Here is a 14,706-nt window from a genome sequence, read left to right on the forward strand (position 1 = left end):
TGATTTCCCTGACAATGTAGGCATGTCCTCCACATCCTTCCTAAATGGCTATCCAGCCTCCTTCTGAATGTCAAAATGTCTCCAGGGATTGAGGTCTCTGCCCATTGAAGGCAAACTCATTTTTACAGAAAGTATTCCCTTGTGCTGAGCCACAGCCTCTCTCCTCTAACTTTAGAGCACCAGAATTTTACTTTGGGGAACTTAGAGATCATTCAATCCAATAACTTCATTTTGTGCCCAGTGATCTGCCTTCCAGAACAGAGTATCTAATCATCTCCTCTGTAATGGCTCTTTCCAATATTTTATGACAGCATTTGTGTTCTTTCCATCACACTTTTTCTCTGGGATAAATACACTGAGGTGCTTCACTCCTTCCTTACCCTGGCCCAAGTTCCCTAACTTCTTGACTTCTAATTCCCCCTTATGATATGATACAGTCTCCCATGATATCCCACTAGTATTCATGCAGAAGCTACATTATTTCCTTCCAGGTGCAAAACTAAAAAACAGGGGGAAAAACATTTTTCAGTATTTTATACCCATAATAGTTTTAGCCTCCTGAACAAAACAGGGTTGGCTATAAACGGCCTGTCAATGTTTCTGGCAAAGCCAGATTTTCTACAAATAAATTTGTCAGGCTTCAGATCATCAAGCCTCTTAATAGTATGGAATTGTGCTATTGCAAGCCTCTTTAGCAGTTTAACTTAGACCACTGCTTAGTCATTTCAGTCATGCTATCTTACATGTATTCAGTTTTTTGTATGTGTATATATATATACATATATACACATTATATATATACACATATATACACATTACATATATATATACATATATACACATTATATATATATATATACACACACACACACACACATACATACAAATATATATATATTTGAGATGGAGCTTTGCTCCATCACCCAGGCTGGAGTGCAGTGGCATGATCTCAGCACACTGCAACCTCCACCTCCCGGGTTCAAGCGATTCTCCTGCCTCCGAGTAGCTGGGATTACAGGTGGCCACCACCATGCCTGGCTATTCTTTGTATTTTTAGTAGAGATGTTGTTTTGCCATGTTGGCCAGGCTGGTCTCAAACTCCTAACCTCAGGTGATCCACCTGCCTCAGCCTCCCAAAGTGCAGGGATTACAGGCATGAGCCATCACGCCCGGCCGTTTTTTGTATATTTATAAAGTATTTTCATTCCTATCTTGTTTGATATTCAAAAAATGAATACATGTAAGATTACTCTCCTTTCCTCCCAGTATGATAGGGTAGGAAAGCTACCATGCTGGAAGGAAAGCAGGGCAACATGTTATTTTCTTCACTTTGCAGATGATGCTCAATGACTCCCCCAAAGTTAGGTTCTAACGAGTTGGTAGTAGAGATAGGACTTATATCCCACGAATCTTGACTCTCAGATTGCTGTCTTGTTTTCTGTATAGCTACTGTCCTTTGTCACTAAATAGCCTCATATTCCCTCTAGACAGCACTACTGCTTGAGTAGCTCTCTGAAAGGGAGTTCTCTTCACTCCTAGAAGAACCCATATTTCTGACTATTAGAGTCCAGTGATCTCATTAGATTCCAAGGCTTTATTCTCCTCCCTCCTGTTTTATGCAAAACTGATTTTGAAATGAGCAAACACTGCAGTGCAACAATAATTTTTAAGTGCCCACCTTCCCTTTTCCCCCCTCCCCCCTTCAATCTGCTGATGGGAATCAGAAGTTCAATTTATCAAACATCGCAAGAAAGGGCAAGATAAGTTTTAAGTCATAAGCTGACAGTGAGTAATGATTAAAAAGAAAATTAAAACTCATTACCTGTAGGACTCCTAGTCACTTTCTCCTTTGCCTCTGGTAATTCACTTATCTTTAGATTCTATAACTTGAGGAACAGGGGAGGGTAGAACAGTGTGAGGGATGAGGGTGAAGCCAAGGGGCACTGAAAATGAGAGGGGAGGAACTCTGCATTCAAATGGGAGACATGTTGTTCCAGCCAGTCTTTGTATAGGAGTAGCTCTCCAGCTAAAAACAGAACTTTCCTTTCCTATATGGTGATCTCCCCTTAACTCAGTGAAAGCGTTCATGTAGAAGACATGAGGTTGGATAATGTTTTCCTTTTAGGTTCTTCTTCCTGGATTGATAAACAATTATAAGGGAAGGACAAATCCCTCACATTTGGGAGAAAAGTTTCCTTAAGTTCCTTTACCTGAATTTGAATGGGAGAGTTGGGGATTAACATGCTAAGTACACTCTAGATAAACGCTCAGATGAAGCATGCCTTGCCCTTTCACCTTAGGTCTGCCAAGCCCAAAATATAGCCCAAGACTCAGCTTAGTTGTGGTTTTGCTCCAGGCCTCTAAACACTTGGCACAACACACCTTGTTGGTGATGATTTGGGATTTAACCTTGAAGTCAAGTGGTTACTTAATTAAATGATCCAAATCCTTGTCTAGACTAATAGCCAGTGCCATTTTATTTTTTTAAAAATGTTTTTTGCCAACTTTTAGACTTTATACTAAGAGTCTGTCTTAAGTCTTTTATTACCGTTGAGAAATTTGCAACTATTTTTTCCCCAATAGTAAAGAGGCATGATATTTTCTAAGATCCTTGCTTCGGGTACTAGATGCCTACTAGGACCTTAGAACAAGAAACTGGAATATTAGGAGAGCCAATTATGGGGGTGGGGAGAGATAAAAGATAGGTGGCAAAGAAAAATAATCTAAAAGAAAATATAAATGCTAAACTGATTATTACAGGAACAAAAAAGTGCTAAAATTAATCGGGTACACATACCAGTGATGTCATATTTGCAGGGGATAAGGAAAAACTAATCGACCGGATTTTAGGTTAATGTCCTCTTGGCTTTCTGGAGAGGCTATGGTATTGTCAAGCTTATGGTATTTATGTGAGTTATAAAAATAGCAGAACTATCCAAGAGATTTCTGGATTCCTGAACTGACTATAGGTGTGATATTGATGTTAAAGTTTAGTCAATTTTCCATTATTTGGGGATCAATAAACGAGTTTAAATTGTTGTGGGAGGTCAAATTTAAAAAAGACACTATTTGTTTTAGATTATGCTGATAAAATACAAAGCATAGGCTATGGAGTCCAAGTTTTTGGGGCTTGGAGTCCAGGCTGTATCTTACTAGCTGAGCTGCCTTGAGTGAGTCATTTGGCCTCTCTAAGACTCAGGGTTCTCTGTATTAAAATTACTTTAATATTTGGGAATGATAGTAAGAGTAGTTAAAAATAAAACAAAATAAATTAAAATTACTCTAACATGGCTTTAAAATAATTTAAAATAATAATTAAGGATATGAAAAAATTCTGAGTAAGAAATGGGTTATAAAAAAGACAAAGTATTTGTTTTTAGTAAATATACATGTAATAAAAATGTAGAGCACTAAATATATAAAAGGTAGGACAAAGGTCAATAGATATTTGGGTACAGGGATATTTATTTCTGTTTTAACTTTTGTGGATTTTCTGAATTTTTCTTTTGACCATGTATTAATGATGTTGAGAAATTTTTAAAATTATAACTGTTAATAATAAAGACCAGATCCTGAAAAAAAATGAGTTGAATAATAACAGCTATTTTGGAACTCAAATAAGCTAATGTATATGAATACAGTTTACAAACTCTAAAGTACTAATTACTGTTATTATTCTCTAATGCTGGCCCTAGGTTATAAATCAAAAGGGGAAATAAAACACAACCTGTAAAAAGCTTCTGCACAGCAAAGGAAACATTAACAAAGTGAAGAAACAACCCACAGAATGAGAGAAGAGATTTGCAAACTACTCATCTGACAAGGGATTAATAACCAGAATATATAAAGAACTCAGACAACTCTATAGGAAAAAGTCTAATAATACTATCAAAAATGGACAAAATATTTGAATAGACATTTCTCAAAAGAAGATATACAAATTGCAAACAGGTATATGAAAAAATTTTCAACATCATTGATCATCAGAGAAATGCAAGTCAAAACTACAGTGAGATATCATAATCTTACACCAGTTAAAATGGCTTTTATCCAAAAGTCAGGCAATAACAAATGCTGGTGAGGATGTGGAGAAAAGGGAACAGGTACGCTGTTGGTGGGAACATAAATAAGTACAACCACTGTGGAGAACATTTGGAGGTTCCTCAAAAAAACTTAAATAGAGCTACTATATGATCCAGGAATCCCACTGCTAGGTATATACCCCAAAGGAAGGAAATTAGTATATCAAAGAGTTATCTGTACTCCCAACTTTATTGCAGCAGTGTTCACAATAGCCAAGATTTGGAAGCAACCTAACTGTCCATCAACAGATGAATAAAGAAAATGTGGTAGTTAATCACAGTGGAGTACTATTCAGCCAAAAGAAAGAATGAGATCCTGTTATTTGCAACAACATGGTTGGAACTGGAGGTCATTATGTTAAATGAAATAAGCCAGGAACAGAAAGACAAACTTTGCGTGTTCTCACTTATTTGTGGGAGGTAAACATTAAAATAATTAAACTCATAGAGAGTATAAGGATGGTTACCAGAGGCTGCAACGGGTAGTGGGGTAGGTGGGGGGAAGTGGGGATGGTTAATGGGTACAAAAAAATAGAAAGAATGAATAAGATCCAGTATTTGTTAACATAACAGTGTGACTATAGTAAAAATTAATTGTACATTTAAAAATAACTAGAAGAGTATAATTGGATTGTTTGTAATACAAAGGATAAATGCTTGAGGCGGTGGACACATTTACCCGACGTGATTATTATGTACTGCATTCCTGTATCAAAATATCTCATGTAACCCACACATATTTACACCTGTTATATACCCACAAAAACTAAAAATTAAAATTAAAAAAAATTTAAAACCAACATGCTTGGAGGGGAAATGGCAATGAATATTACTTTTACTGTATTTCCATTTTCTTACTTCACCTGGGTCTTTGAAATGCTGTATTCATGTACTGTTTTGGCTTTATTCGTCAAAGGTTTTTTGTTTGTTTTGAGACAGGCTTGCTCTGTCAACCTGGCTAGAGTGCAGTGGCACAATCACAGCTCAGTGTAGCCTCAACCTCCCCAGTTCAAGTGATCTTTCTCTTTCCCCTTGACCCCAGCTCTACCTGTCCCTCCCCGACCACTGCAAGTATCTGGGACTACGAGAATGTGCCACCATGCCCAGCTAAGTTTTAAATTTTTTGTAGAGACAAGGTTTCACTATGTTGCCCAGGTAAGTCTTGAACTCCTGGGCTCTGCCTTGGCCTCCCAAAGTGCTGGCATTATAGGCATGATGCACCACACCTGGCTATCCTTCAAAGGCTTCTGTATTAGAGATCTTTATCCCCTTATGCTCATGTTAAGAACTGAGAAAAACAATGATTGCTGTAGACTTGCTCATCCATAACTTAAGGAAGCAAGTTATGGCACTTGGCCATAGCCCTTGGGAATTTAAATTCCACTGACCAGTGAAGGCCCTTTAAAAAAAAAAAAAGGAATATGGTTTCTGCCTGCTTTTCCAGCAAAACAATGGCTTGGTCTTTTGTGGCTTGATAAATCCCTAGAAAACGAAAATAATGAAGCTTATACAATTTGACAACCCCCATGTGGGAATTTCCCAGCTACACAGTCCCGCAGGATCGTGGCTGGTGTGTCAAAGACACAGGCTAACCCGTGGCTTTATTCATACCAAATAAACAGTCCCCCAGAGTGAATCAAATTAGGTAACCATCACTGGCCATTTTTTAAATGTAAATTCTGAAAGGAATATGGCAATTCAGTCAGCAAAAATGTGTTTGTGAAATAAAGCACCATGTCAGTTCATCTCCCTCAGCAGTTACTAGGCAAGAAACTGAAATGAGTAACTTTTAAAAGCCAAATGAAATATTTTACATCTGTATCTTCAGTGATATCTTACTAGTCATTAAGGTTTACTTTAAGACAATTATCACTTTATGAAATGGGACATGCACAATGATTAACTATGGTGTAAAGCTTATAAGAAAGTATTCATAACCATGCTTTTTGAAGAGGGAAGCTCTATTTTGGCCTGCTTAATTAAGGATAGATTCATAACCATGCTTTTTGAAGAGGGCAGCTCTATTTTGGCTTGCTTAATTAAGAAACTTTTAATTCTTAATAATCACGAGGTCGGGTGCAGTGGCTCACGCCTGTAATCCCAGCACTTTGGGAGGCCGAGGCTGGCCGGCTACTTGAGCTCAGGAGTTCAAGCCCAGCCTGGGCAATATGGTGAAACCCCTTCTCTACCAAAAAATAAAAAAAACTTGTGGGCCATGGTGGTAAGCACCTGTGGTTCCAGATACTTGGGAAACATAAGTGGGAGGACCGCTTGAGGCCAGGAGGTGGAGGCTGCAGTAAACCAAGATTGCGCCATTGCACTCCAGCCGTTTGCGCCACAGCACTCCAGTCAGGACCCATCTCAAAATAATAACAACAATAATAATAATAACCAGACAATTTCCTTCTGCATGAATTCAAACTCAAAGATTCCCAGGACAGGAAGATACCTCTCCATGGGTTCTTCCTTCTATGTGGCCTTTTTTTTGCAGCATTGAAAATTTTTTTCTTGGGAGTATTTCAAGAAACAGAAGAAAGGCCTTATTTTGTCCCTAGGCTTCCTTTTTTCCCCATGTTCTAACTTTGCCAAAAATGGAAACACACTATTTGGCTCTCCTCAAAGTTTCAAGACTATTTCAATGCCTTTTCATTATCCTTTGCATATTCAGCCATTTTCTGTGGTTGGGAGCACGAGGTTGTCACCTTCAGTATATTCACAAAAAAGCAGTACTCTAGGACTTTCTAGAGTACCTCAAGGGCCATGACTTGCACATATAGACACTTTAAAGTCACTTAGTACAATGCATTCTGTAGAGGCAGATGAATTACAAACAGGTTCCTCTTCCCTGGCACTAGGATTTATGGTCAGTGAAGGACCGCTGGGCTTTAACACTTATCTGGAGGGGCACTTTTTCACAGGGCACAGACTACCCTACAGGCTACTCTGGAGACATGCTCACTTTTAATGGCTCCTTTCTAAGCATGCCTGAGGCCACAGTTATCTGAAAAGAGACTGTGGGCATCATTTCTTCAGCACCAGAAATCTCTCCAGTTTCTGCCTCCCAGATTTCCTTCAAATGTTCACTCTCTTCTGTTCTCTCTAGTTCTCTCCATCCCACTGAAATCCCACTGAAATGAACTCAAGTTCTCCCTCTCTGACCACTAATTCTCAAACTTTTTTGACCAAGGTTAACCTAGGTCAGCAGAAGGCTCTTAAGACTTGGCTGGGTATGGTGGCTCACACCTGGAATCCCAGTGCTTTGGGAGACCGAGGCAGGAGAATCATTTGAGGCCAGGAATTTAATATCAGCCTGGAAAACATAGCGAGACCCTGTCTCTAAAAATAAAAATTAAAGAAAGGCTCTAAGACTCATATAGTCCAGCCCTTCCTGCTTTTTTTCTCAAAAAATTCTCTGATAACAATAAACTGTTGCTGCACAAACACACTTTGTGAGGATTATGTGAATATCTGCTTTAGCAATATTGGTTTAGATGATTCCTATGTGTACTACAATCCACATTTGGTTTAAAGTTTTATCATAGAAAACTTATAGGTCAGAAATTGTGTCAACTTATACAGGCATCACTATCCTACTGTAGGGTTAAGCAAACAACCCACTTCAAACAACACAGAGGGTGATGAAGGTAAATGAAATGTAATTTATAATTAAAAAGCAGGAATAGAAACCACCAAAAAGCACAACCAACTCGATACAGCACTGATGCTAATATAAAGCAAACTTCCCCAAAATTGAGGATATTTCAATAATCTGCTCATGCATGTTTTTAGTGGGAGCTCTTCAAATATTGCCAAGTATTGCCTAGCAGCCAGGTGAATGCTCAGGTAAGCCCCCAGTAAACTCTAGTTACGTGCTACATTTTTATTTATGAATATGAAATACTACCATTAACAACTCAGCAGTTATTAAGTAGCTTTTACACACACACACATACACACACATGAAAATTTAGGTTATCAAGGACCATTTGCTAGTAAGATCCAAAGAAAAGACATATTTGGGGATGCTTCTAGAACATTAGGAGGATGCTTGTGGCCTACCAGTTCATACCTTGAAAATCACTCGTTAGGTGGTTGGCTTGGCTTTTAGATTCGGCTTCTTGAGATGCACAGTCACCTTTTCTGATTGTCACATTGCTGCTACAGGGGCATGCTAACCTTGTGTCTTAGCAAGCAACCCAGTTCTGCCATGACTTGGACCTCCAAATCCCCAGTCTCTCGCTGCAGTCTCTCTTTGGGGAGGGAGAGTCAGATGTTACCCACAAACTGGGGAGCCTCCCAGTTAACACCCTGGAGTATCTGTGATGACATAATGGGAGGCCTTCAGTGATACATGGTGGAGGGAAGTCAGAAGACCTGGTCACAGACCACCTCTGCCTTGCCAGCTGTTTGACAGCAGGCAAATCACCTCAATTGTCAGCTCACATTTATCCTCTGAAAAATGAAAATATAGTCATGCACTGATAGCAACATTTTGGTCAGTCATGGACTGCATAATACAGTGATCCCATAAGATTATAATACTGTATTTTCACTGTATCTCTTCTATGTTTAGATACACAAATATTTGCCATTGTATTACATTTGCCTACAGTATTCAGTATACAAACATGCTGCACAGGTGTGTAGCCATGGACTATACCACATAGCCAAGGTGGGTAGTAGGTTTGTGTGAGTACCCTCTATGATGTTTATAAAATGACAAATGGCCTAATGATGTATTTCTCAGGACTTATCCACACTGATAAGCAAAGCATGACTATAACAATACCAACCTCATAGATTTCTTGTGAAGATCAAATGAGATAATGTAAGTGATAAATAAATAAATCCATTTATAAAAGTATTATCTGTTATTGTCACAGAGAGGAAATATTCACACAAGCATCTTGACTGTTCTGTTTACAAAGTATGCCTGAAATTAGGGTTGCAATCATTTATAATAATGACAAACAATCCGAACTGTCAACCATGAAGGTCAAATTCAAAGACTGCACAGGCCCTACAAACTACTGAGAAAGAGTTGAGAATTCCTGATTCCGCAAGTACATGTCTCAGTGATCCTGAATCCCTTTCTTTTTTTTCTTCTCATGGCTTGGAGAGCAGGACTTAATTCAGATTAATTCCAAACATTAGAAATGAAGGTTGGTTTTTTCTTTTTTCTTTTCCTTCATCCCACTTGAGTTTCAGAGCTCCAAGAGGACAGTGGCTGAAGAATGCTAGGAATTCTTCCTTCCACCCAGTCAGGAATGTGTCCTGCCTAGGGAACTTAGAAGGAATGTGAGGGCTGCCAGATAAGCCCCAGCACTTGAAGCAGTCAGAGCAGGGGACCGTGGACTTAGTACTGGAAAGAGCCCTCCTCTAGAATCAGGCCCTCCTCAACACCCCCAAGAGGCTGCTCTTAGGCTGAGAGTGGAGGCCAGAGCTGGTGATGCAGGAATAACCTCTGCAGCCAGTAAGTGAAGAGACAGCTCAGCTGGATGTTTGAAACAAAGAACGGCAGTGTTTTTAGTCTTTGGGGAAAGTACATGGTCATGGTACATGGCAGGGGATTTTTTTTATTGCAGAGGATTTTTTAGATCAACACATATACAGGCTTGAACATGGGCTCTGCCATCTGCCAATTAGCTGCATGACTAGGGTTGGATACTCTGTGCTAATAACAGTACCTACTTCCTATGGTTGTGGGCAAATTGAATAAAATAATGTACATAAAATACTTCTCGCAGTGCCTCTCCATAATTTCGGGCTGTAAAGCCTACTTTTACATGACTAACTTTTAAAGAGTCTTGATACCCTGCATTTATTCAAAGTGTTACAGTATACAATGTGTTTTCGTATTTGTTACCTTTTTTTAATTGCATTAAGCAATGGTATAAACTTGAACACTCTTGGGATGGTGTGTAGATATGTTACTCTTTTGGAACAAATAATTAGATGTCAGCTTTGGCAGTTATCACAGGGCCTCACCTTAGCTCTTACCCACACCTTGCCCCTGTCACGGTTTTTTCAGGGAGCTGCCAGTCACAGGCAGGCTGCTTTTCTCAAGCACACTGGCATTGAACCAGTGTAGCCACTCTCACCCAGGCAATAGTGGGAGCTTGGAATAAGTTGTTCTTAGAGGTCAGAGAGAGGCTCAAAGACTTCAAGGGTTCTGTCAGGTAGGGTTGCCCTTAGGCAGCCTCTGGAACAGCCAGCCTGCCTATCTGATCCCCTCAAGCCTGGGTCTCAAAGTTTCACATGCGTTGGAGAAGATCTGCCCTGCACCATGCCCCTAACAGGGTTTTCCTTGCCTGCTGCTTTGCTTCTGCCAATCTTCCCAGAAAAAGGGTTGGGGAGGCAGGACTCTATCTATCTTAACACTTTCTTGTTCAGACAAGAACTCCTGGAACAATGTTGTTCGTCAGTGTGACCATGACGCTTGGCATTCCTGGGGTCATGGCACTGCTTCACCTCCCTGGACCCTGATGGGACCTGTTGAGTCTTTCTATAGACTTGATCTTGGATTTTCAGCTTCCTCCTAGTGGGGATGAGGATGCAGTTCTGACCTATTGCCTAAAGCCACTATGAGCTTCCTGGAAACTCTTTCTTCCCCAGTCTGGGTCCCTCTGTAATATCAGCCATGGACTCTGGACACGGAGCCTCATGTCTAGCTGGGAGCAAACTTAATCCTACACTGACTGCCTTAATGCTTCTAGGGTGGTTCCTATATGCCATTTACCTCCCACTCTGTAAGTCTAAGAGAAATTTCATCCTTTATTGGTAGTAAGGACACATTGTTTTTCGGGGGGAAAACACATGAAACCATTGCTTTTATTGACCTTCTTGAATTTCTAACGGCATGACAAGCTGGGACCACAGCTCTCTTGAGTTGGCAGGGAAGCTAGTGAGTGAGGGCCAGGCCCAGTCGTGTGTGTAGGGGCTCAGGATGGAGTTTGGAGGAACTTTCCTGTATGAGAATCTGGACCTGGGACAAGGGTCTAAAGCAGAGTCTAAAGGATGCAGCCAGTTGTCTTATGGTGTGGTCTTTGCTAGTGAAAGGCAGAAGATATTCCAAGGTATGATTAGATTGGGGGTAAGGGATGAATGGAGGTTGCCTACATGTGGCCAGGCTCCAGACAGAAGGCTTGTTTATGGGAGCAGGATCCAGGCTGAATAGGTGAAGAGAGACAGAACACTAGGGCTCCCATTACTAGCTAAAGTTGTGAGCAGGGTCAGGCATTCAACAACACATTTTAAAATACAGCATCAGGCAAATGTATACCTGATGCTGAGAGTAGCTTGAGCATCAGTCTACATTTCTTCCCATACACCCTCTCCTGATTATTTGTCTGCTTTGCCTGCCACTCATGACCATGATTTGTTTGCTGCCCCTCCTAAAATATTCAAACCCTGTACCTGCCTTCAGCTTTGCCTGACAACTACCCTCCACCCCACTCTACCTTTGCTTCTCATCTCTGGATATAATGTTTACTCTAGGATGTTTCATGTGCCCTAAACCCATCATTTCCCCCTCGAATCTACTGCTCCTCCAGTCTTCCCTGTTTTACTGACTGACACTGAAGCTGGAGAGCTGAGGGTTATCGCAGTCTCATCGTACCTCTCTATCCACCATGTGCATTATCACTCTGGTGATTAGCCCATCTCTATTCCACGATGCTCTTGGGCTGTGGTAGACATCACCAGTGCCTATCTATATCCAATTCTTCATTTCTTCCTGGGCACACAAGAGACTCTACTTCCTGACCCACTTCCAGTTAGGCAGAGCCATAAGACTAGTTTGGGCCAATGAAATGTGAATGGAAATTCATTTATTATTACTGGTCTAAGGCGGTGAAAAGCTCTTTCTTGATTCTCTTTATCTGAGACTTTTCTCTTCTACTGTTGTGTTGAATGCAGAGATGTTATGTTGAGGTGGTAGAATCACTAAATCAAAGAAGCCTGGATAGCAGTCATGGAGGGTGGCTGCCTTGGAGAGATGCTTAGACCTGCAGCAGATGCTGCATGATTAAGAAATAAACTTTTGTGTTAAGCCACTCAGATGGGATCATTTACTACCATAGCATAATCCAGTTCATCCTGACTAGTACAATCACGAAATCCTGTTGATTTTACTACCTCATATTATTTGAATCAACTTCTCCTCTACAGTATCTCTGCTGCTGTAGCTCAGGACCTCAACATCTCCCACCAGGACTAGTGGAAAAGTTTTAAAACAGTCTCCTCATCTCCAGTTTGACATTCCTCGAACTCATTCTCCAGACACACTAGAATGGTCCTTGTATAATTCAAATCTAATCATGTATCTTGGGTTACCCTGCTTTGTTGGCTTCCTGACAGTGGCATGATGAATAGTGCCACATGACAGGGCTTCTCCCCAGCCAGCCTCATCTCCCATCTCTCATCTCCTTCCATTTTATAACCAGTAATACTCACATGTTTGTGATTTCCAGAATAATCCATGTTGTTTCATGCTTCCATGTCTTTGTTCATGCTGTTCCAATTATCTGAGACGTCTTTATATACCCTTCACTCTCTTCTTTGCCTGGCCAACTCCTATTCTTCCAGACTATGTTCTAAAACCACCTTTACTGAGAAGGTTTCCTGCTGGATTTAATATCGCTCCTTCATACTCTCACGGCATCATCTGCACACGAATGAACACATTATAGTGCATCTGATTATTGGTCTGTCTCCCCTGTGAGAGTACAAACTTGACTAGGTTGATACCGGTTAGACAGTGGGTGCTCAGTTGTAGGAAATGCTGAGGTAATGAGATTCAATGATGATGTGGACATTCAGGGATCATCTTTGGACACAGATCCCCAGTATGATGGACTGTGATGTACACCTGAAAGTTCTGGCCTGACAGCTTCATCACTGAGGTGGGCCTCTAGGTCTGACAAGAGTGGGGCTGGAGGTTCTGACTTCATGACAAGCTTAACGAACGGTAGGCCCAAGGAATTATTAACTTTCTGCCCTAGTCAAGATTAGCTCAAGAACTGAAGAAATATTACATTGAATGGGAACTGTGAAGAGACATTACTTTGAGAAACAGGTAAGGCAGAAGCAGAAGAAAGAAGGTAGGACCTGATATAATTTTTTTTTTTTTTTTTTTTTGAGATGGAGTCTTGCTCTGTCACCCAGGCTGGAGTGCAGTGGCACAATCTTGGCTCACTGCAACCTCTGCCTCCCAGGTTCAAGCGATTCTCCTGCCTCAGCCACCTGAGTAGCTGGGAATACAGGTGCCTGCCACCATGCCTGGCTAATTTTTATATTTTCAGTAAAGACGGGGTTTCACCATGTGGGCCAGGCTGGTCTCGAACTCCTGACATCAAGTGATCTGCCCACCTCAGCCTCCCAAAGTGCTAGGATTATAGGCATGAGCCACCGCACCCGGCCATAACCTTACAATATCATCAACACGCTTTCTAGATTAGGCTTAGGGAGCAATCACACAGTTTGGCTTTCTTGAACTACTATAATAATAAATGCAGTAGATTCTTACTATTCATAATAGTTATGTTCTATAAAGTCACTGACAACACTGATTAGCAAATAGTGAGCCAACACCCCTAGGGAATATAGAGGATTAGATTCCTGCAAGCCTCTTGTCACATTTTTGTTAACCAATCAATACATAATCATGTTTTATGTGTGTTTCTGTTTAAAGATGCCTTGTTTACTTTAATATATATTGTTGATTAACATTGAACTCATGGCCAACAACACCGTAACTCATGCCTGAACAAAGCTTATCTAACACATATTTTCTCTGTAAGGTGATTTTTGTGCTTAGGAACACTAGATAGCACTTTAGCACTACACTTGGGGTCCATCTTAAAAAGCAAAATCGGCTGGGCTCAGTGGCTTATGCCTGTAATCCCAGCACTTCGGGAGGCCGAGGTGGGTGGATCACTTGAGGTCAGGAGTTCAAAACCAGCCTGGCCAACATGGTGAAACTCCATCTCTACTGAAAATACAAAAATTAGCCAGGCGTGGTGGCACACACTTGTAATCCCAGCTACTTGGGAGGCTGAGGCAGGAGAATCACTTGAACCTGGGAGGCAGAGGTTGCAGTGAGCCAAGACTGTGCCACTGCACTCCAGTCTGGGCAACAGAGCAAGAGTCCATTTCAAAAAAAAAAAAGCAAAACTATCAAGAAAAACACAAATGTGAAAAACATGGCATTAAATAGACTGCAAAAAGGACACTCGTTTACCGTATGAGAGCTGGAACAAGATTGCACAGCATCACCTTGTTTAACCTCAGCTGGGGATGTGTATGTCAGATGACTAAAATTTTTCACTGCTCTGTGCATGTCCATGAATGACAATGAAAGCACCATGAGTGTTCATTTTGGGGTTACAAATAACTTTTTTTTTTTTTTTTTTCTGAGACGGAGTCTCGCTCTGTCATCCAGGCTGGAGGGCAGTGGCGCGCTATCTCCGCTCACTGCAACCTTCGCCTCCCGGGTTCACACCATTCTCCTGCCTCAGCCTCCTGAGCAGCTAGGACTACAGGTGCCCGCCACCATGCCCAGCTAATATTTTTTGTGTGTTTTTAGTAGAGATGGGGTTTCACCTTCTTAGCCTGGATGGTCTCG

At 40.9% G+C, this 14,706-nt stretch overlaps 1 protein-coding gene across 7 annotated transcripts in view; it reads right to left on the reverse strand.

Moving 5' to 3' along the window:
• EHBP1 (EH domain binding protein 1) overlaps positions 1 to 8,367 on the reverse strand; it is a 370,582-nt gene extending 362,215 nt beyond the window's left edge. For all 7 annotated transcript variants that reach the window (XM_055377993.2, XM_019021230.4, XM_063696160.1 and 4 more), the window contains exon 1: positions 8,152 to 8,367. The gene's annotated coding sequence lies outside the window, so the exon portion shown is untranslated. The remainder of the gene's footprint in view (positions 1 to 8,151) is intronic.
• Positions 8,368 to 14,706: the final 6,339 nt, after the last annotated feature.

The sequence above is a fragment of the Gorilla gorilla genome, chromosome 12, assembly GCF_029281585.2.
Source record: "Gorilla gorilla gorilla isolate KB3781 chromosome 12, NHGRI_mGorGor1-v2.1_pri, whole genome shotgun sequence".
Classification (NCBI taxonomy): domain Eukaryota; kingdom Metazoa; phylum Chordata; class Mammalia; order Primates; family Hominidae; genus Gorilla; species Gorilla gorilla.